Below are 23,796 nucleotides of genomic sequence, written 5' to 3' on the forward strand. Positions count from 1 at the left end.
GTTAATCAAAAAGTTAACTTCGTTAATCGTTAATTCGTTAAATAAAAATTTAACTTCATTAATCGTTAAAGCGTTTAATTTTCCAAAAATTTAACGCAAGTTAAAGTTAACAGTTAAAGTTAATTTTTGTTTATATTACGAGTATAAGGCGCAAGCGGGAAATGGCCATACGAATAATCTCCGAATCGTATGGACCGATTTAGTCGAGACTTTCAATAGAACTTAGGCTATTTTTTTACTGCGCTTACGAAATCTCGGGCGATCGCTAATCCTATCTATAGTTTAGTTATATAATATACTAAAATAAAATTTAGACAATAGGAGCGATGTACGAATGCCTTTATCTTTTTATCTTTTTTAATAGATTTTGCGTCTCACGTATAACAATTATTGTATTAAGAGTAAAGTGTTTTCGAACCTTATGTTGATTTTATAACAAAGTCTTGTTCTAAAAAAAAAAACAATTTCAAACAAAATGCACTCAAAAGTAACCTAAAAAAACCAATTTCAAACAAAATGCACTCAAAAGTAACATAAAAAAAATTTCAAACAAAATGCACTAAAAAGAAACAAAATAATGTCATGAAAACTCTCTAAACTCTAGTAGTTAGTAGTAGGGGCTCAGTTTTCCGCAACTCCACGACAAGCGCGTATTTTGCGTGTCTCTAAACTCTAAAGAAAGTTCTCTTCTTTCTTGTAACATGTCTATATTGTATAATTATTGTTATTTCGCAGTCGGTGTCGGCCGAAGTAAATAGGTGACATTTTATATTTGAGATGTATTAGACATACTTACGTTTATGTCCCTACTTAGGCCGAAACCGACTCCAAAATAACAATAATTATACAATATAGACATGTTACAAGAAAGAAGAGAACTTTCTTTAGAGTTTAGAGACACGCAAAATACGCGCTTGTCGTGGAGTTGCGGAAAACTGAGCCCCTACTACTAACTACTAGAGTTTAGAGAGTTTTCATGACATTATTTTGTTTCTTTTTAGTGCATTTTGTTTGAAATTTTTTTTATGTTACTTTTGAGTGCATTTTGTTTGAAATTGGTTTTTTTAGGTTACTTTTGAGTGCATTTTGTTTGAAATTGGTTTTTTTAGGTTACTTTTGAGTGCATTTTGTTTGAAATTGGTTTTTTTAGGTTACTTTTGAGTGCATTTTGTTTGCGATTGTTTTTTTTTAAAGTCGGCTATTTTTTTTTCTCAAAATTTTTGTTTTATTTCACAATTTTTAGTGAATTTGAAGTTCAATTACAAATTTCCTTAATACATATAAAGACATAAATAAGACAAATAAAGAAAAGGACTTTTCTATTTGATATGTGTGTACTTCAATTCAAAAACTAATTTAGAATGCAGCAGATAACCACTTATCCTTTAAACAATGAAATAATTATCAAAATCGGTATACAAATTGAAAATTACCGAACTAATACATCGTAGCGTGCCTTTAATTTTGTCCAGCCGCGCGCCGCACTAGCATTTTTCGAATGCGCGTAGTTTTTAATTATTTAATATCTCCCAAACTATTGATCAGAATTACATAGTTTAAAAGCTAATGTAATCTGCATTTAATACTCTACCCATAAAACATATTTATTTGGATAAGGATTCATATCGAATATAATATAATAGCGCCGTAAGCTTACGACGCTGTTTTTCGTGTGCATTTTAATCGAAGTTTGTTCACAATAACATGGTTTTTGTGAGACATCCATAGATGATAGATATATGCCACCGAAGACTTTTATTTAGCAAATTTAAGGATCTATAATTACTCCATACATCATTTTTATGTAAGTCATATAGTGTGACCTACGTAAGCCCAGAAAGCAAAATTGTGCTTTTCGTGTAGCATTTTTCGTTTCCGCGTAATTTTATTCTTACGATATCTCCTAAACTATTAGACAGAATGATATAGTTTCAATTGCAAATATAATCTACATTAAATTCTCTTGATAATGAACATGTTTATTTACATAAGCGTTAATACTGAACTCGAATAATAGCGTCGGAAATAGGGCATGAATTTAATTGATGTTTCTGAAGAAAAAAATGGTTATTGTGAGAAAACTATAAAAGATAGATATATGCTATCGCTGACTTTTATTTAGCACATTTAAAGAGCTACAATTCGCCATACATCATTTTTATGTAGGTCCTATAGTTTAGCCTACGTAAGCGCTGAAAGCAAAAATGTTGTTCGCAACAAATTTTGAAGCTATATTCAAAATCTACTAGTCTTCTAGTTATTTAAAAAAAAAAACAAAAAAATGGGACCCACCTGCAAGCACTTCCTTTCGATTAAAATATTTTTCATCAAAATCGGACCACCAGGGGCGGAGTATCGCGGTAACACACATAAAAAAAAAAAAAAAAAAAATACAGTCGAATTGATAACCTCCTTCTTTTTGAAGTCGGCTAAAAAGTGATGTTAAATAAATGAAAACCAGTTTTAATGTGAATAAAATGTAATAAAGACTTTTCGAGACATTTGTGTAAATATGAAATAATTAATAAACTTTGAAGGTGTCTAGCGCCTAAACTTCGCAATATTTGATAGAGGTAAGTTTGTTTAAATCGTCACTATTTTCTAACAAGGATTCTGTGGTACCTACTCTTTTGATCACGTCTATCCCGGCCGCTCGGTGTATTGCAAGTCTATGACACGGTAATAATAATACCGTGAGTGAGAGAGATACAGTTATACCCAATTCCTGTGACGTGACAAAGACAGGGATAACTATCTTCTGTCCCTTTCTGCGTACCAGGCTTTGGGGTTTGTTTGGAACAAAGGTTGTCCCCAACAAGCAACCTAGGTTGTCCCTAACAAAGTTTGACATTCGTGTTATTTTTCGAAAATTGTGAGTACTTAGTCGCTGTAATTGTGTGAAAATATTTTGATATTTCAGTTTTAGTTAGGTAAAGTTTATGAAACATGGTATACTGCTGTATTGTTGGATGTAAAAGCCGTAGTGAGCGAAAAGAGGAAAACATAACCTTTCACTCGTAAGTACTGTAACTACGCACCTATTCAAATGTATTCATACAAAATAAGGAAGAAAATACAAAATAGTTGTTCTTTACAGTCTTTGTAATAACTAATATGTTAAAATCACAGGTGGGCACAGTTAATCGAAAAGTTAACTTCGTTAATCGTTAATTCGTTAATTAAAAAATTAACTTCGTTAATCGTTAAAGCGTTAAATTCTCGAAAATTTAACGCAAGTTAAAGTTAATCGTTAACAGTTAACCATACAAAAATTATGCATACTAATTTCACACTTATGTGGCGACACTTGTTTAAAATAGTAATTGTAATTTGAATGTACACATTAGTATTAGAGACAAGTATGAATGCATTATAGTATATTTCATTACGAGTGCGGAAAGCCTGTCATTGCAAAGAGTTCCGACAAATGTCTACAAGTTGACAGTTGGAACAAGTTGTAATGACAGTTTCGCACGTGTACTAAACAACTATTTTTGATACAGTTGCGAAAAAATGAAGCAATTTAATAGAATAATAAAAACACAATAAACTGAATTAACTAAAATGTTTGAAAAATGGCGCCAACCGTAGGGAATATGTCCAAACAACCAAGTCTTCAGTAGATTATTTTTATTGATATGAAATGAAAATGAAATTTAATGAGATGAAATAAAATGAAAACTAACCTAATTGATTGAATCAAATCATTAAATCTGATATTGTAACAAATTAGGAGCTTCTTTTTAGAAACATTTGTATGAATCATAAAAACTTCAATGATTTTTTTTTGTAAAAACTTCACCCAACAGACATTATTTTGACAGTTGGGAAAGAGAACGGACAAGTTTGGAAATGCTAAAGAAAAAGCACGGGTAAAAAAGTGTATTAATACAGTTGCTCAAAAAGTGGCGTATTGCAGGGACGAAGAGCGTTCAGAATGTGGGCTATTACATACTCATGCTTTTATATACTCGTAATGAAATATACTATTTCGAACCTTTTTTTTTGATTTTGTCCTGTTCGCGTCTTTCCCGGACGCTCTGATGCATCACACTTGCACGCGAACTTCATATATATATATCAATGATCAACTCTTTCGTTCACCATTCGAGTCGCCGACAGTCGCCCAACATAGCTGAACTTACGAGCGTGGCGTGGCACTTAACTTAAACAAAATGACAGCAAGTCTCCAAGTTTCTAATTTAACGATTAACGGACTTTTATTAACGGAAGTTGAGTTTAACGGAAGTTAACAAAAGCGTTAACACTTTTTGAAGTTAACTTAAAAGTTAATCCGTTAAGCAAAATGTTAACTTCGTTAATTAACGATTAACGGATTAACGAGTTAACGCCCAGCTCTGGTTAAAATACGTGTAAAATCAGCTAAAATAAAATCGTATTTTTCGAACATTATGCGCCCAAACGCAGATGTCATTTATGTCAAATAATGTACTGTAGATCTGGGAAACAAGCGGCCATATTAAACTTCTTTTCAAATTGGTTGGTTATTACCCGTAAAAATAATACCACCATCTTGTTGTAAAAATTACCCTGAATTTAGGGGAAATAAAGTATAGTATTTGTAATGTATATAAATGAAACAATTCACATTTTTTATACTATTTTCAACAGATTTCAAAATGAGTAGTTTTTAATTCTGGTATATGCTGTGTTTTTTATTGATAATTTCTTATCCCGTTGATTTTAAAGAGTATATTTTTTAATTTGTCCCATGTAAATTTTATCGAAATCGGTTACTTAATTTCTTAGAAAGTACAATCAAAATAGTTAAATATTAAGTAGTTTTACATATAGTGTTCACTGTAATGATATACAGAATAATTTAAAATTATATGACTTTAATATTGGTATGTTTTTCGTAGCTTTTTAAGAAGACTTAGGGCTTCGTGCATATCGAAGAAAAACAGGACATCGTTTGAATGCTGGTCTAATGGACCTAAGACTGAAGAGATGCCGCGCTTTGTTGAAGCGGTAAGCGGAAAAAAATATCGGGAAATTCTTTTTTTGGAGTCACTCAAGACATCCTAGATTAAGGCAGCCGCCGATATTGACATGGACCTCGTTCGTGCTGCGATAGACAACTGGCCGCGCAGATTGAAGGCCTGTATTCAAAATCACGGAGGTCATTTTGAATAAACTTTAGTGTCATAAGAATCTATGTTTTGTTAAGTTCATTTTGGTATATAAATGGTCACATAATGAATAAACTTGTTTCAATTATTTTATTGTTAGGACTGTTGAGGGTAGTCTCACAAAAGGTTTTATAAGGAAGCGTGCGCTGCTGCTCGAGGCAGTCTCTTTCCATCGGTCATTGCGGAACGTCTGACATTTTTGTTTATTTACGTTCGGTTTGAGTTTATACTACAGCGAGGATTATTATGAAGTAGAGTTAAATTCATTATTTCGCTGTTAGTTTAATTCTTTTAAAATACTTTTGCATTAAATATCTTACATCAGAAGTGGGATAGGATCCGCGTAATTCTATCCACTTTGCTCACTCTGTGTTTGTGTTTGCATTTTCGTGAAAATAAATGCAAAGAGAAAAATGTCAGATCGTTACCGTGATAATCGTTGTAGTCGCAGTAAGTTGAGTCGAAATCAGAATTGTACCAGTGTTCGCGAAACATGGGTAGCGTGGACCAAGCCGTGTATTCTGCATGGGAATATGTGAGTAGTGAGGCTCACGCGCTGTCTGTGTATTTCACAGCAGACAGGATTGTGGACGCGATCTATTCAATTTGTACTGCGGTAAGATTGAACCAATATTTTTATATTTCAAGTTTTGATGCCAAATAAGTCAACATCAGACTTTTCAATTAATTTAAAGATGTGTTCTTTACTAAAGACTGAAATTGAATACCTCGATCAGTTTATTAGTGAGGGTCAGGTAAGGCCGAGACGTGGCAAGATTTAACACGTTACATGCCAACATGATTTTTTCATTTTAAAGTGAACTTGTAAGGTTAGTCGGTTGCGCTGAGCGTGTTAAGCCATTACCTGAGTCAGACGTATGTCATTATGTCATAATAGTCATTGATGCCCTTTATTAGTTCAGTTTGCTTTGTCCACGTATTGTCGAGATGCTCTGCGTTGCGTAGACTGCGGGATACCCAACTGCAGAAGTGAGATTGTGAACGGAATGTAAGACGTTCTGTATCAGGAGATGCTTCTAGGGTATTTTCAGGACTGACAAACTGCGGGTTGCCATTAATATCATGTAGAGGACGGACTGCGGGACGCTTGCCCTACATGGTGCCACGGTGAGGGGAGTGGACTCCCGAGACATGCTCTGCTCTTTTTTTTAACGGTGAGACATCTTATGTTCGTATGACACGCAAACGTCGTGCCTATGTTATACGAACGATTGTGTGATACTACTTGCGTATAATAAGCGAACGTCGTGCCTATGTTATACGAGTAGTTATGTATCTGACATGTGTGTAATAAGCGAACGTCGTGCCTATGTTATGCACATGTAGATGACACATGATATGCGAACGTCGTGCCTATGTCATGTGCTGAAGTAATTTGTGTAGATGAACTATGCAAACGTCGTGCCTATGGTTCACTATGTTGTTGTAAACGAACTATGCAAACGTCGTGCCTATGGTTCACTATGTTGTTGTAAACGAACTATGCAAACGTCGTGCCTATGGTTCACTATGTTGTTGTAAACGAACTATGCAAACGTCGTGCCTATGGTTCACTATGTTGTTGTAAACGAACTATGCAAACGTCGTGCCTATGGTTCACTATGTTGTTGTAAACGAACTATGCAAACGTCGTGCCTATGGTTCACTATGTTGTTGTAAACGAACTATGCAAACGTCGTGCCTATGGTTCACTATGTTGTTGTAAACGAACTATGCAAACGTCGTGCCTATGGTTCACTATGTTGTTGTAAACGAACTATGCAAACGTCGTGCCTATGGTTCGCAAAGTTGCAAAGAAGTACAGGAGGACGAGGACGTCCTCCAGTCAGGAGAGGCCGTGTTAGGACTGTTGAGGGTAGTCTCACAAAAGGTTTTATAAGGAAGCGTGCGCTGCTGCTCGAGGCAGTCTCTTTCCATCGGTCATTGCGGAACGTCTGACATTTTTGTTTATTTACGTTCGGTTTGAGTTTATACTACAGCGAGGATTATTATGAAGTAGAGTTAAATTCATTATTTCGCTGTTAGTTTAATTCTTTTAAAATACTTTTGCATTAAATATCTTACATTATATTAAACATGTGACAGAATTTATGACCTGACTAAGTATTACTAAAAAATCTGTTTACCTAATCTTAGTCACATAAACAAAAATTACGCATTGTTTTTTTTTTATTTATTACATTTATTAATTACAATATAATTGGGAATATATAAATTGGTATATATTAAATTATATCGTAATTATTCATTTTCGGGACAAAACAAATAACTGGTAACCCCAATCCTTTTACTTATATATAGGTATAGTCTATAGTACTCTCTATCTGTCCCTTACGGGTGAACGCGCGTGCCATATCTATATAATTCTTCATCTGAGGTGTATTGTACAACATGCATCACACTCGCTCGTTCTCGTTCTCTCTCGTTCTCATTCACCATTCGACTCGCCGACGGTCGCCGAACATAACCGAACTTACGAATGTAGCCTGATGCATAATTTAAATAAAATGACAACACGTCAATAAGTGTCTATTGTAACAATTAACGGACTAAATTAACGGAAGTAGAATTTAACGGAAGTTAACAACAGCGTTAACACTTTTTGAATTTAACTTAAAAGTTAATCCGTTAAGGAAAATTTTAACTTCGTTAATTAACGATTAACGGATTAACGAGTTAATGCCCACCTTTGATTATAGTATATTTAATTACGAGTGCGGAAAGCCTGTCATTGCAAAGAGTTCCGACAAATGTCTACCCGAGCCGAAGCGCAGCCGAAGATGAGGGAACAAGGAAGGGGGAGGGTGAACAGTTGGAACAAGTTGTAATGACAGTGTCGCACGTGTACTAAACAACAATTTTTGATACAGTTGCGAAAAATGAAGCAATTTAAAGTAAAGGAATACAAACAGAGATTTTTTTTTGTTTTTGTAATGTATGGTGTAAATCAAACGGCGGTTTGCTGGGGACTGATTTATTTTACGAAACCAGTAGGGTAGGTTAACATAACCTACCCACATTTACAATAATACATTACAACATCCCTCTCCAGATAAAATATAATGCAAAGCAATAACAATAGAACAAACTTAACCCTCAAACCCTACTCGGGGTGCTGGAGCACCCCACAAGGTTTATTTTTCTTATTTATTTCGTTGATTAATAATGCACGTGTTTGACTATCCGCGTATTTTACTTTGAGGTGAAATATGAAATAAATTCACTTTTTAGGTTTCATATTAGTTTAATAGTTTGCACGATGCGATCACAATCAAAGAAGTTACAAAAAAGGAAGTGACAGCTCAAACCAATGTTGACATATCAAAAAATACAGATACACTCCATACTTCACCTCCGGGGGTGAAAGAAAAAAAATAATAATAAAGAAAAACAAAATGTTAACTGCTATGTTACTTATTACAACTTACACTAAGTACAAAATCTTTTTGTCCTATCCTTATGAACTATATCTATCTTATTGTTTCTTAAAATCTTAACATTTATTCCTAAATCTTCTAACACTTTAAACGGACCATCAAAAACACAATCTAATTTTTTTGCATTTTTATTTTTAACTAAGACAAAATCATCTTTCTTATAATAAACTGGATTACATGAACTATCATATGCTTCTTTTCTTTTCTCTTTACAATTTATCAAATTCTTCCTAGCATCACTTAAAGCAATTTTTAACTTATATCTTAAATCTAAACAGTAATTATCAACATTATATAATGGTTCTATATCACCTTCTAAACTACTTGGCAAACAACATTGTCTACCAAACACCAATTCAAAGGGTGTGTACTTAGTCTGCATATTAACACAAGTATTATAACTAAAACACCAAAAAGGAACCCAGTGGGACCATGAGAAACAAGAATTAGTACTATAACTTCTTAAAAATACACCTAAATTCTTATGAGCTATTTCGAGAGAACCAATAGATTGATGGTGATATGCAGTTGATGTCAACTTTTCTATTTCTAATAATTTACATATTTGTACCATAACTTGAGAAATAAATTCCGTCCCTCTATCTGTAGCTATACATTTGGGAATACCAAAACGCAAAACAAAATTGTTCACAAAAGCTTGTGCTACTGTGGTTGCTTCCTTATTGAGTAATGGATATGCTTCAATATATTTAGAACTTTACATTTCTTAATAAATTCACGAATATCAGCATCTAAACATGGCCAATAATATTTTCTTTTAATATTATTTGTCATTCTATTTATACCAGTATGACCACAGGTTGGCAATAAGTGATAATTATTCATAATGAATTGTTTCTCTTTGTCATCATAAATTCTTTTAACTCCTCTTAACACACATATTTGAGGACCTGACCAATTATTTAAAGATTTAATTTCACTACATAAACCTTTTATAAATTCTGTATTTTCATCATCTCTTACTATGCATAGTCTTCTAATATTTATCTTTTCACAAAAATCTTTTAGCTTGTCTACAAATTCGGCTCGCGAGAATTGCAGTCTAAAGCCTAGATTTATACTCAACAACATTTTACTTGGTACATAAGCAAAACAATCTTTTTCTTCTTTCACTATATTCAACTTTCTAAATTTCTTTATACTTTCTTCTTTCATTAACTTCATCTCTATAGAATCACACGGCTGTTTTAATAACTCCACGACTTGTGGTTGATCAGTCCACTCATCTGTGTCATTACTAAGATCAGCTTGTACGTCCTTTCTTTCATCTTCAATTCTTCTCTTTTGTGCTCTAGTTGTTACAGCTAATACATGCTCTTTCATACTCTTCAAATCATTAGATGTGATACATACTCTAGACAATGCATCTGCAATGACATTATTTTCACCTTTCACATAAACTACTTTAAAGTCATACTCTTCGAGAATTAATCTGAATTTAATTAATCGACTGGATAGATCTTTCATACCAAAGAGATAAACTAATAGTTTATGATCAGTCATTATAGTAAAAGTCCTACCGAATAAATAAGGCCTAAAGTACTTTACAGCCCACACTATTGCGGTTAATTCTTTTTGAATAACAGGATAATTTTTTTCTGCTTTATTTAATGGTCTACTAGCATAAGCAACAGGTTTTAAATTTTTATTGCACAACACTGCTCCTACAGCTATGTCTGAAGCATCTGTTTGTACAATAAATTCATTTTTATCAGAAAAGTCGGGATAATCAAGTATTGGAGGCGTCATTAATGAGTTTTTTAAAAATTCGAATGCTTTTTGACATTCAGTACTCCAAACAAAAGTTGTGTCCTTTTTTAATAAATTGTTTAGTGGCTAGGTGATTTTAGGAAAAGATGGAACAAATTTTCTATAATAGTTACAAAAGGCAACAAACCTTCTAACTTCATCAACATTCTGTGGGATTGGATAATTTTTTAAGACTTTAGTTTTTTCTGGATCTGGTGAAACTCCTTCAGAAGATATTAAATGACCAAGATATAACATTTCTTTCTTAAGAAACTGACACTTTAAAGGATTTAATTTTAAATTTACTTTTCTCAATCGTTCAAAAACATCTGTAAGGTTTTGATTATGCAAACTTAATGATCGTCCAAAAATTACAAGATCGTCTAAATATACAAAACATTTTTCAATAGCTAGTCCTGACATTGCTAAAGACATAACTCTACTAAAAGCACTACAGGAAGTCTTAAGTCCCATTGGTAATCGCTTTAATTGGTAATGACCTGTATTAGTCGAAAACGCAGTATATTTCCGACTCTCAGGATCTAATTTTACCTGATAATAACCTTGTTGCAGATCTAAATGAGTAAAATAGATTGAACAAGACAATGAATCTAAAATATCTGTGATGTGGGGCAAAGGGAACTTGTCATCGACTATATTTTCATTTAATTTTCTAAAATCAATTACTAGACGCCATTTTTCAGAACCTTGACTATTTTTTGGAACTAATAATATTGGACTTGACCATTCACTTGAAGATTCTTCAATTATATCATCTTTTAACATTTTATTTATGTGGCTGTTTACTTCTGATTTTAATGCTTGTGGCAACCGATAAGGCTTGGTATAGATTGGATTAATATTATTTTTTAATTTAATAGAATGTTCACAAAGATTTGTTGTCTCTAATTTGTCTCCTGGTAAAAAGAAAATATCCGAGTATTTACTACAAATTCTTTCAATGGAATCTTTTTCTTCAGAGTTTAAATGTTGTAAGTCTAATGAAGATAATAACCTATCAGCCCTTACTGAGTTACTGTCACATTCTGAGAATTTAAAAGTGTTATAATCATGCAAAGGGTTAACATTCACTACCAAATTTTCTAATCTACACTCTTCATCACTAGTGTTCAAAATCTTAACAGGAATCCTTCCACAGTTAGGTCTCACTATAGTACTTGCTAGAAAAACATCCTTTGTCAACTCTGTCGCACTAACAATACAATCCTCTTTCACTTCTGAATTTATGAAAACATACTGAATAGACTCACTCATTGGTGGGATCAACAAAGAGTTACTGTAATCTGGTCTGTCATAAATAGGTAAAGTTAAATTTTTATGGTCAGTATGTAATGTTAATAAGTTTCTATACAAATCTATGTTAGCTTTATATTTATTTAAGAAATCTAAGCCTAATATACCAGCAACAGCAATTGGTACATTTTGAAAAATATGAAATTTACTTAAGAACTTGTCTCCACTATCGGTATATAAATCTAACAAAATGCAACCCGATGAGTAAATTTTTCCTCCGATACCATTTACAACTAAATTATCTTTTAAAATTTGTGAAGCCCTTGAAAGTATTCCTTCTTAATAATTGATATAGATGCACCGGTATCTATTAATAAAATTAATTTCCTACCCTTGCTATAAAAATTAATAAATTTGGAGTTTCCATTACAGGTAAAAACAAAATCATTAAGAACGAAAAAACTGTTTTTTATCTAGTTCAGGTGGTTTTTGTCCTGACCTGTCACTATTTTGTATTTGATCATTATTTTGTACTAAATAACTATTTCTTTTAATATGGTTATACCGCACATTCTTATTGTAATGGTTAAAATTGCCTCTAAAATTCTGAAATCTACCACGAAAATTAGACTGGGGCGGTTTAGATGTGGAATGACTTGAATATCTACCATTATAATAACTATTTTCAGGAAAATTTTGATAAGATTGGCCTTTCCTATGATATTTTGAAAAATTATTCCTACCTCTATGAGTTGAGGTCATCCTAAAAACCTCTGCTGAACTGGAAGGCACAGACTCATCTTTGGCTGCTTGAATTGCATCTTGCAGTGAACTATAGTTGCGAGCAGCAATAATTGAATCGGTCATTTCAAAAACCTCATAAGTCACAAAATTATAATTTTTCAGAAATCAATAAAAACTGTTTCATACACAAACAAATGAGTTTTGAAGAGCTTCTTTATGGTTAATTTAGTATTCGAGGGGTAAAAAATTAAAATAGTGTATAATCTTTTCGCTTTATTAATAGAAATAATGAAAAAAACCTGATAAACAGTTCTTGACTTATGTTGTTTTAGCGAGAAATAGGTTTAGTGGTATATAATTTAACCAAAAAAATTGTAGTAATCATATTTTTTATTGCTTGTAATTAAGAATTACACTTAAAAATAATCTTATTAATATTTCACATGTATTAATTTGTCATGTTTTAATATCTTTATGGTACATAGTCATATTCTCCATCATTCTCATCTGGATTATCTTCAACATTTGCAGTTGGCTAAAAATGTTGTTATAAAATGGCATATGCTCTTCCGGAATGCTATCTTGAACTAGTTTTAAATCGTCTATTTTATTTTTATTGATGGGCACTTTCAAATTATAGGCTTTCGTTGATGGAAGTGAAACAGAAGTTATTTTCTACAATAATGAGAATGAATGTTCAATCAATCGGTATTATTAAAAGAGGAAGGAATGTTTTGACTTAAGTTGTTTTCACCCAGAATACACATCTACCTTTGAAAAACCATTTTCTGTAAAAAAAGCATGTTGGAAAAAATGTTGACTTAAGTGGTTTTTGAAATGACCGATTCAATTGTACTTAACTTTTCACTTCTAAGACCATCTTTAAGAACAAATTTAATTAATAATTGCTGACCTCCCTCGGACAACATTTCTGAATACATTTCAACAGCATCAATTAATTGTTTTACAGTATCTTCCTTACCGTCTAAAACAGGTATAAAACCACATGCTCTCTTTAAATCAAACTCCATTTTTCTTATATTAGTACACATTTGAGTTATTTTGCTATTAAACAAAATTTGAGCTTCTTTTAACTTATTAAATGCTACTAGACCCTTATATCTACTTTGTCCTTTTTTTACTAAGTATTTTCTAATTTCTGACAATTCTGCCTGTTTATTAATTAATCTATTAATCATACTGAACTAAAAAAAAAACTTAAAATTATAAATCATATTTTTTTTTCTCATCTTCCTTTCCTTATTTCTTTTTAATTTGATTTTATTTTTCCTTTTTGATCTGATTTGATATAAAATGTTCCGCCATATTGGCATCTATCGTATATCTTCTTGGATCCGGGAAACTTCTGATCCTCCTGATCTGATCGAATATGAATTTGTCCACCATTGAAACCAATGCACCGACGCAAAATCTTTTTAACAACTTTGTTAATGTTAATGATCAAACTAAGAATCGCCAACATCCTGGCAAGTACCATCCTGTTATTATCGTGGCAGGGTCGCCATGAAATATGAAATAAATTCACTTTTTAGGTTTCATATTAGTTTAATAGTTTGCACGATGCAATCACAATCAAAGAAGTTACAAAAAAGGAAGTGACAGCTCATACCAATGTTGACATATCAAAAAATACAGATACACTCCATACTTCAGAGGTTACACGCCACGGATTGGCCTGTGTCGCGGCGACAGCCGGCTGTTGTAGATTTGTGCACGAGTGTCGTTGGGTGCTGTAGCACCCCAGTGTAGGAACAACGTAAGTTTTTAAAAATTTTCTAAACTATTTTTTAAGCTTACTTCCACAGGTGGGCATAGTTAATCGAAAAGTTAAAGTTATCGTACACATACGATAATTTTGTGCCTACATACGATGTACGATAGCATATTATTATCGTACGCAGATTGTACGATAATTTCTATCATGATGCAAAATTTGAGAATTTATATTATTTCACTCATGCGTTGATAGTCTAAACCGCAGTAGCATGATTTTATTTTGTCCAATAAAATCTTGAGAAAATACCGGGAAATACAAGTTCTTTATTCCTATTGGTCCTTACGATCCGCTCTACTAAGTTTCACCACTGCCAATACTGTAACTTTATCCAGCGCCTGCTGTACACGCTTTCTTATTGGTTAGTATAGCATCTACCAATGCGAACAAGAGAATATAAGTTCGATATTTCGATATTTCGATTATGTTCACACTTCATATGTATCGTATATTTTCAGTGTTGATGTTGATTTGACAGCGGTGGTTTAAAAAAGATAAACTATAAAGTACTTGCATGCATATCAATATTACAATTTATATGATTAATTTATCTATAATAGACATTATCCTAAAAAATACGATAATTTCGATCCATGTACGATAATTTTACGCCCCTGGTACGATAGTCAGTCCACTTCAAGTTGCTAACGCTGACACGCACGAAAGACGAAAGCGTCGTCTATCGTCTATCGTTTTTCGACTAATTCCTTTGAAATTCTTAGGCAGTAAAACGAAATGACATTTCCAATCGTTTTAAAAGCGACACGATCGTTCGTTTTGAGACGATCGTCAAAGGTGTCTCGTTTTGCCGCGAAGTCAACCGAATCAACTTTAGTTAAATATCTTAAACTATTATTAAATATTAAATAAAACTTCTAAGGTGAGAAATCAATTTGGTATTATGTTATAAATGATTTGTTAGTTGAATAAAGTAAACAATTTATGATTTGGCATATTATAGATATGTCTCGCATGTGGAACGCCTTGATGTTAGAAGCTGCAGACATATAGTTGAATTTTTAATTAGACGAAGCTAGCTGACGTTTACTGTGTTGTCAGTTTTTGATGAAATATAAATAGTGTTGTGACAAATTGAATGATTGAAAAAACTCCTGAATGAATGAAATTTCTGAATTGAATTTTAGTCGTACTTTGTACATACCAACGAGTTTTCGACGACTATGTTCCTATAGTATCTACCTATACTGAATACCGAGTGTTTTTAACATTAAGGAAAACATTGCGAGGATAGTTGTAAGACTTTCCTATTCACTACATCATGTAGTTGAAACTATAGATGTATGAAATATAACAGTTATAGGTAGGTAATGAAAATAAAAAACATCGTTTATTACATTTTTAATCATCATCAGAAAAAAATCATCACTATCGCTTTTGGCGACATTATTAATAAATCTGTCTGAAACATTATCGATCACGTGGTCGAGACCATACATTTTACAAATAGAAAATAATATTCTTTTATAGTTTGAAATGATTATTCACACTCATTGTTCATTCATCTGATTGAGCGAGAACTGAAGGCATCACTATAACTTTAAATGTGGCAACATTATTTTACAAAGTGACATTAGCTTCTGTCAGTTAGCTTCGTCTAATTAAAAATTCGACTATAGAGTAAAGTCCTTTTCATGAAAGAAGTCCCCCAGACGCAGCGCTGTACTCGCGTGACGTAACATTGCCATTTATGAGTAAAAAATTTACCTATTTTACATTTAGCTTACGTAATTTATCAAAAAATACTATTTCCTGCATACTGCGATGAAACAATATAAGCTCTTAAATTGTATTAACAAATAAATACACTTTAGATAGGCTGTAATTTCATACAATAGTTCAGATTAATGAAACATGTATATTTCTGATAAGTCAAATGTATATTTGGGCATTTTTATCAAAATGTCTACCAACCCACTCATGGGTAAACAACATAGTAAAAAAGGAGACTAGTCATTTGAAATTATTTAATAATAACACGACACTTACAGTCATAATAACGGTAGTTATTTGGCCTTATTGCATGGGTCTTCCCATGAGTGGGTTGGTAGACATTTTATTTACTTACATAAGCGGTATTCTACCTACTTACAGGGAATAGATGAGAAAATAGGGTAAAGAAACGCATTACAATTTTTTATTCAGAGTTTTATTGAATAATTGTGATCAGCGGCCATAGGTACATCACTGTCTGAAGAGTGGATGGAAACAGAATCAGATTCTGTTTCAGTATCACTAGCCGTAGATATAATTATTCGGTCCATCTCTTCATCCATAAGGCCGTCATTTTTAAAATATTCCTCCTCTAAATGTTCGACATGCGTGCACTGAGCTGTCCAATCTTTCGCCGTAATAGACTCAAAAGCCTCTTAAGTTAATTTTAAAATTTCTTTTGGATCTTGTGCCACGTTTTTATCCGCCACCTTTCTTTTTACAAGACTCCAGATTTTCTCAATCGGGTTGAGGTCGCAATGGTAAGGCGGCAACCTTAATACTTCGTGTCCGTGAGTTGTTAATAATTCATCCACTGCAAATGTCGGTGGACCTTTATTTTGTTTGATTAGCTCAAACAGTATAGCTTTTCTCCAAGTGTCTTCAAAATATATACCCTTTTGCCGGAGCCATTCCTGCATACTACTTTTTAAATTTGTCATTGAAGGGGCTTTATTTAAATGAGTGCAATGGTAAGGAGCGTTGTCCATTACCACAAGCGACCTTTCAGGTAGATTAGGTATTAGTTTTTCCGTCACCCATTTTAGGAAATTTGCAGAGTTCATGTCATCGTGGTAATCTGAGGACTTTGATTGAGATTTGAACATTAATAATGCACCATTTATGAATCCATCTTTTGTTCCCGCATGAGCAATTATCCAGCGACTCCCTGATGAGTCTGAGACGAACATTCCTGGCTCCTCTTCACTCTGCCAACAACTTTTTGAATGATAAGTATTGTGGATATAGGTCTCATCTAAGTATACAACGGGTCGTTTTTCCACGGTGCGATTTTTTCGTATTTTATCCAAATATCTTGCACGCCACGCGGTAATGTCGTGACGTTCCATGAGTAGTTTGCGTCTGGATTGACATCGCTTGTACTTGAAACCAATCCTATTTAATATTCTGTGCAAAGTTGTGATGCTTCCCTGAAAATTGATGTCTTCTCTCAGAGCTGCCCGTAATTTAGCCAATGTTGGCAATTCTTTATGCACAACGTAAAAACTGTGAATTTTTTGACGAATAGCGCACAAATCGAACCCGTCTAAGTCGAACTTTTTCGGATGCGGGCGATTCTTCCCTGGGGTGACAATTTTTTTCGAAGTACTCGCCGCTGTTATACCTTCTTTTGTAATTCTTGTTACAGTTTTCTCTGACACACCTGCAATTAAATTATGAACAATTAAAAATAATAGTAACTTTAAGTTTATAATGCTTATGTACTTTGTAAAATATGTTTTACTTTCAGTTACCTACTTTCATCACGTTATGTTTATATTTTTTTATATTTGTTCAATTTTGTCGCAAAAATGAATTTTTACCATAAAAGTTCCAAAAAATTATTATATGGCAACCCTAAAAAGTACCTGTTAAGGCGGCGACTCTCTTCCGAACATTGTTAAGTGATATTAAAACACCTTGATTCTTTTGTTCCGCTTCACAGAACTCTTTCACCTTCAATATCATTTCTCTAGCCGAACTTTTCACAACTTTTGGCATTGTAAACAATCTTTAAAATGCACTAAGCTAGTTAAAAACTCACAAAAATCTACCACGACAAACGAACTTGATAACATTGACGAACGACAACATGGCCGACCTGTCAAATTTAGTTCCAAAAATTACCGCGGGACTTCTTTCATGAAAAGGACTTTAACTTTGTATACTTGAGATAGAGACATCACTCTAACAGACGCTCATGTAACGACATCTCTTGTTTTGTTTCGGAAACAAATGGCAACCTACATATAAATAGTACCTGTTGAAATGAGTACAGAAAGATCACTTTAAAACCATTTATTTCTATTAATCTTTTTCTTACATTTAAACACACGCTTGCTTATTCTACTTGACATTTGAGAAGAAGGAAAAAACCAGAGAGACAATAGCGTTGATCGCGTCATTTGTCTATACTTATAAAGATTAAATAATTTATTAATTACAACACGCCTCCTTAAATTTTTAATCTTATGACCTTTTACACAACTATATTAATCTTAATTGTAATCTGTTTTTCAAAAATTTCGTTTTATTCAGACTTTTAGTTAACATATCTGCCAAATTAATTTTAGTATCAATTTTTACAATATCAATAATTTTCTTTTCATAATTCTCATTTATATAATGATACTGTACTTCAATATGTTTTGAATTTTTTTGTGAAGTTGCCGTATTTAGCGATTGCTATTGCACCTGAATTGTCGACATACAATTTTATTGGGTCACAAAATTTTACATGAAAAGATTCACTTAAGACATTTCTGATAAAAAGCACTTCTGTCACTGCCTCTGACATAGCTATATATTCTGCAAAAGTTGAACATTTAGTTACTGTATTTTGTTTACGTGTTTTCCAAAAAATTAAGTTTCCATTGGAGTATCATATAGCTTACTATTTTTCAGATCATATTTTGCAACCAAAGATTCAATATATTTTGTTTGGTTTAGAGTCATTATACTTTTGTCATCACTATAATCAATGTCTATGCCGATGAAGTTCTTAATTTTTCCTAAATCTTTCATTGCAAATCTTTTCATTAAATTAGTTTTTACATCTTCAATTTTATTTTTATCTTTACAACAAATTAATAGATCATCAACAAAAATTAATATGTATATTGGATCTTTGCTTGCCCTATTAACATATAAACAATAATCATAGTTACTTTTAACAAAATTCAAAGTAGTAATAAATCTATCAAAACACTCATACCATGCTCTGGGACTTTCTTTAAGGCCATAGAGTGCCTTGTGTAATTTGTAAACTTTATTGTCATCAGTTCCATAACCTTCATGTTGATTTACATATACTTCTGACTTTAAATGGGCATTTAAAAAAGCTGTCTCCACATCCATCTGTTCAATAAACAAGTTATTTTTACAACTGTATGACAATAAAATTTTCAATGTTTGCATTTTTCCTACTGGTGAGTAAGCATTTTCAGTGTAGTCATTTTGCTGAAACCCTTTCACAACTAATCTAGCTTTATAAACATTATTATTTTTCCTCCTAAAAACCCATTTTACATCAATAACCTTTTTATCTTTTGGTTTATCTACAACTTCCCAAATATTATTTTTATTTAAGCTATTTATTTCAGAGTCCATCACTATTTTCCATTGTTTATGATCATTGGAGTTTATCGCCTCCTCAAATGTATTTGGTACATTTGCATCAATATAGTTGACATATATAAAATGTGAAATTGGATTACCATACCTATTAACTGGAGTTCTCTTTCTTTTTAGTGATCCCTCTACATCCTGCTCACTATAATTATTTAAATAATCATCATTTACAACATCCTTCACAGCTTTATTAGAATTAGCCTCCTCAGCATCTACATAACTTTCATCACTTTCAATATTGTATTTTTCTATTTCATTTAAACTTTGGTCTATTTCTTTATCTTTCTGATCATCTAGTTTTTCTAGACAAATCAGTTCAGTATTTTCTTCAACTACCTGCACATGCCTAGCATTAATTATTCTATTATTTAAAAGAACTCGATAACTATTTTCATTATAACCTACTAAAATTCCTTCTTGTGCTTTATCATCCCATTTACTTTTCCTCAATACTTCAGGAACCCTAACAAAAACTCTACTTCCATAAATTTTTAAATGCTCAACGTTTGGTTTTATTTTGAAAAATATCTCATAAGGAGTTTTGTTTTCTAAAGTATTTGCAATGGTTCTATTTTTTAAGTAAGCTGCTGTTTTTATAGCTTCAGGCCAATACCTTCTATTAATTTTAGCTTCTCTCATTAAACACCTACCTATGTCCATAGCAGATCTATTATATCTTTCCGCTACTCCATTTAATTCATGAACATATGGTGGACACGGTAACAACTCTATACCCTTATGTTTTATGAAATTGTAGATATCTTTATTTAAATATTCTTTACCATTGTCACACTGAATTTTCTTTACTCTTTTGTTAAATTTATTTTCTATTAAATTTACAAATTCTATAAAACAACTAGCAACTTCGCTTTTACTTTTAATACAAAATATCCTTGTACATTTACTAAAGTCATCAATGAATGTAAGGAAATATTTTTCTCCACCATAACCAGTCGTGTGATGTGGACCGTTCAAATCAGTATGAATTAATTCTAAAATTTCAGTAGTCTTTTTTCTATTATTTTCAAAAGGTACATTACTCATTTTACTTTTAATACAATTTGAACATTTCATTTCCACACTTTCAATCTTATCAGGCAAACCTTCTACTAATTTATTATTTATTAATTTATTTAAATATTGAAAATTTACATGACCAAGTGCCCTATGCCATTTCTCTTTCTGGGTTAATTTTACTGAATGCGCATAGATTTCATTTTTTGTTACAAAACTTTTTACACAATACAAATTGTTTATTTTGTCAGCAACAACTATTAATTCTCTAAGACTATTATAAATTTTTGCATATTCGTTTTTAGCTACTATTGTACAACTTTTGGTTATCTTTGAAAAACTTAACAAATTTTGCTTAATACCCTCGACAAAATAAACATTTTTTAAATCTACATGTTTTTGATTATAGTAGTTATTAAAATAAATTTTGACAGTTCCTACTTTAGTTGCTTTTAACATTTTACCATCTGGCAGTTTTACATTTACATGACTTTTTAATTCTACAAAGTTATAAAAATATGTATCATTATTTATTATGTGGTCGGTACACCCACTATCTAAAAGCCAAGTAATTTCACAGTTATTATAATCTTCTTCTGTTTTAATACATCCACGTACCTGATTTACTTCTGGATTACATACCTCAGCAGTCCATGACTCCGATGAAAAATTTTTTGATGTTTCACCACTGGACTGACCTTGACCCCTTGAATGATTTTGACCTCTTGAAAGACTTTTACCTCTGAAATGATTTTGACCTCCATGGAATCCACCTCTGTTGTATCCATGCCAGCAGTCCTTCTTGAGATGACCCGTCTTGCCACAGATAAAACATTGGGCTGTAGTTTTGGTTGTGAATGTACTCACATTGTTTTTCTTGTCCGAGTCACTAGTAGCCATATTTTTCTCTTTTATCTTTGAACATACATAATCAACTGTTCTTTGTTCTTCTGGAATCACATCAAGAAAATCTCCAATATAACTGTAGCTGGGTGGAAGTGCTCTGAGTAGGTATCTTAACTTTTCTTGTTCATCTATATTTCCCCCGGCTACTTTGAATTCATTAATTGTTTTTTCAAAATCCACAAAAAAATCTTCTATTTCATTGTAATCATTTAATTTTATCTCTTCTATTTTTCCCCTACATATAATTTGCATGGCGGTGGATTTTGTTAAATACATTTTGTCAAGTCTCTTTATCATATCGAATGCTGTTTTACACTCACTTATGTATTCTAGTTGTTTGTCGGAGACTGCACTCATGACTATAGCTCGTGCTTTTAAGTCCTTCTTTTTCCATACCTCTGCTGCATCTTCATTTTTGATAATTACGACTTCGTGACATTCTTTGTATTCCAACAAAGTTAACAACCTTAATTTCCAGCTTGAATAGTTTGTACCATCAAAAATAGGTATTGTAATATCATCTATCTTTGCTTGTTTAGACATTTTGGCGATGATATAGTGTTATTAGTGCGGATTTATGTATTTTCACAACAATTATTTTCGTAGCGCGTGTCAACCTAACCTCTGTTTTCAAATTTTCGTTGTATTTTATTTTACACTGAATTCAACACACTGACTTTTATTTTTTTCAACCACGCTCTGCTACCATGTTGAAATGAGTACAGAAAGATCACTTTAAAACCATTTATTTCTATTAATCTTTTTCTTACATTTAAACACACGCTTGCTTATTCTACTTGACATTTGAGAAGAAGGAAAAAACCAGAGAGACAATAGCGTTGATCGCGTCATTTGTCTATACTTATAAAGATTAAATAATTTATTAATTACAACAGTACCATTTAATGATTACTTTATTTTTCTTTCAATACGAAGTAGATATTGTGATTTGAATGTTGATGTTAAGATAAAACAATTATTTTATATATTATTTATCTATACATCAACATTAAACCAACAGGCCTCTTAATTCTAAAGGAATGGGAACAAAATGAAAAAAATATATCGGGAATAAATGTTACCGGCAAAACTCAATTTCAGGATATACTACTACATACATGAACATATATATATACATATATATATACGTAACATGGCATGGCCTACAATAAACTAGTTTTTTCTAAAATTGGGCTCACAAGTAACATAATTATATTTTATTTGTTATCTTTTTTACAATATTGATATGCAAGTTTTTGAATAACATCATTCTCATCAAAGTCAGACCTGTTCCCACTTAATATTTTATTTGTATCTTTGCACCAGTTATAAATAAATATGTTTATGGTCAAATTTTCCAACTTTTCCACAATATCAATTTTGTGTGATCTGCATTTAATAAAATTGTAGTCCATAACAACAGCAAATATTGTTTTTATATATTGTCGGATATTTTGCCGAGTACAATCTTTTCTTATTATACTTATAACCACATCTTGCATCTGTGAAAAACATTTTATTAGGGGCATTGATGGATATGTGAGCAATCTTTTATTTTTAAAATATTCTCTAATTGTTATAGTAGATAAATCATTTTGATTATAAAGGCATTTTTTGCATGTATTACAGCTTTTGATTCTTAATTTTCGCAACACATATCCTGTCACATATTCTAGTTGTGCCCTTATTTTTGGGTTGCCCATTTTTTGACCCAGTTCTACAAAGATGTGGTCTGGTCTGTTAAAAAACAATTTATTTAATGATTTGAAATTTTGACATGTATCAACTTCACAGTTAGACCCTTTGGAATGGATGCTGCTTATATTATTTATAAGTAACGAAGCGAATGCTGCTTCGAAGCCAGCGCATGTTGGAGATACGTTTCTGCATCCATGGCTCCGAATGCAGCCAAAAAAGTTTTCCAAAGGGTCTTGATTGAAATGTCTCATCCGGAGAGATGTCAAACCATAATTTTTTGACAAAATTTCCACAATGTACTCAGTATTTTCAATTGTTTGAAACCAATTTGTTAATGATGGAACAGAACCTGACTTTGTATGGTTTTCGTTTACAAATTTCATTGTTACCAAAACTTTTTTCGCTTGCCTCCAGAACATTCTATGACTTGAATATGGTGTCTGCACTGCACCTAAAAGAGTCTTTCCACTTCTTTTTTTAAAATTATCATAACTCCCATTTAGGGAATCAAACAAGTTATCAAAAAATAAAAGCACTTCAGCAGTCTCTTCACATTCCTTTGGGAGAACTCCTCTGCCTGAAAATAAATATAAGTTTGTCACTTCTCAGTACATATTTTTTTTATACAAAATCATTGCCCTTA

At 32.2% G+C, this 23,796-nt stretch overlaps 1 pseudogene; it reads right to left on the reverse strand.

Annotated features, from left to right (window-relative positions):
* Positions 1-16,059: 16,059 nt before the first annotated feature.
* LOC106708755 lies at positions 16,060-17,956 on the reverse strand (annotated as a pseudogene).
* Between the last annotated feature and the right edge of the window lie 5,840 nt (positions 17,957-23,796).

This window comes from Papilio machaon, chromosome W, assembly GCF_912999745.1.
Source record: "Papilio machaon chromosome W, ilPapMach1.1, whole genome shotgun sequence".
Lineage (NCBI taxonomy): Eukaryota > Metazoa > Arthropoda > Insecta > Lepidoptera > Papilionidae > Papilio > Papilio machaon.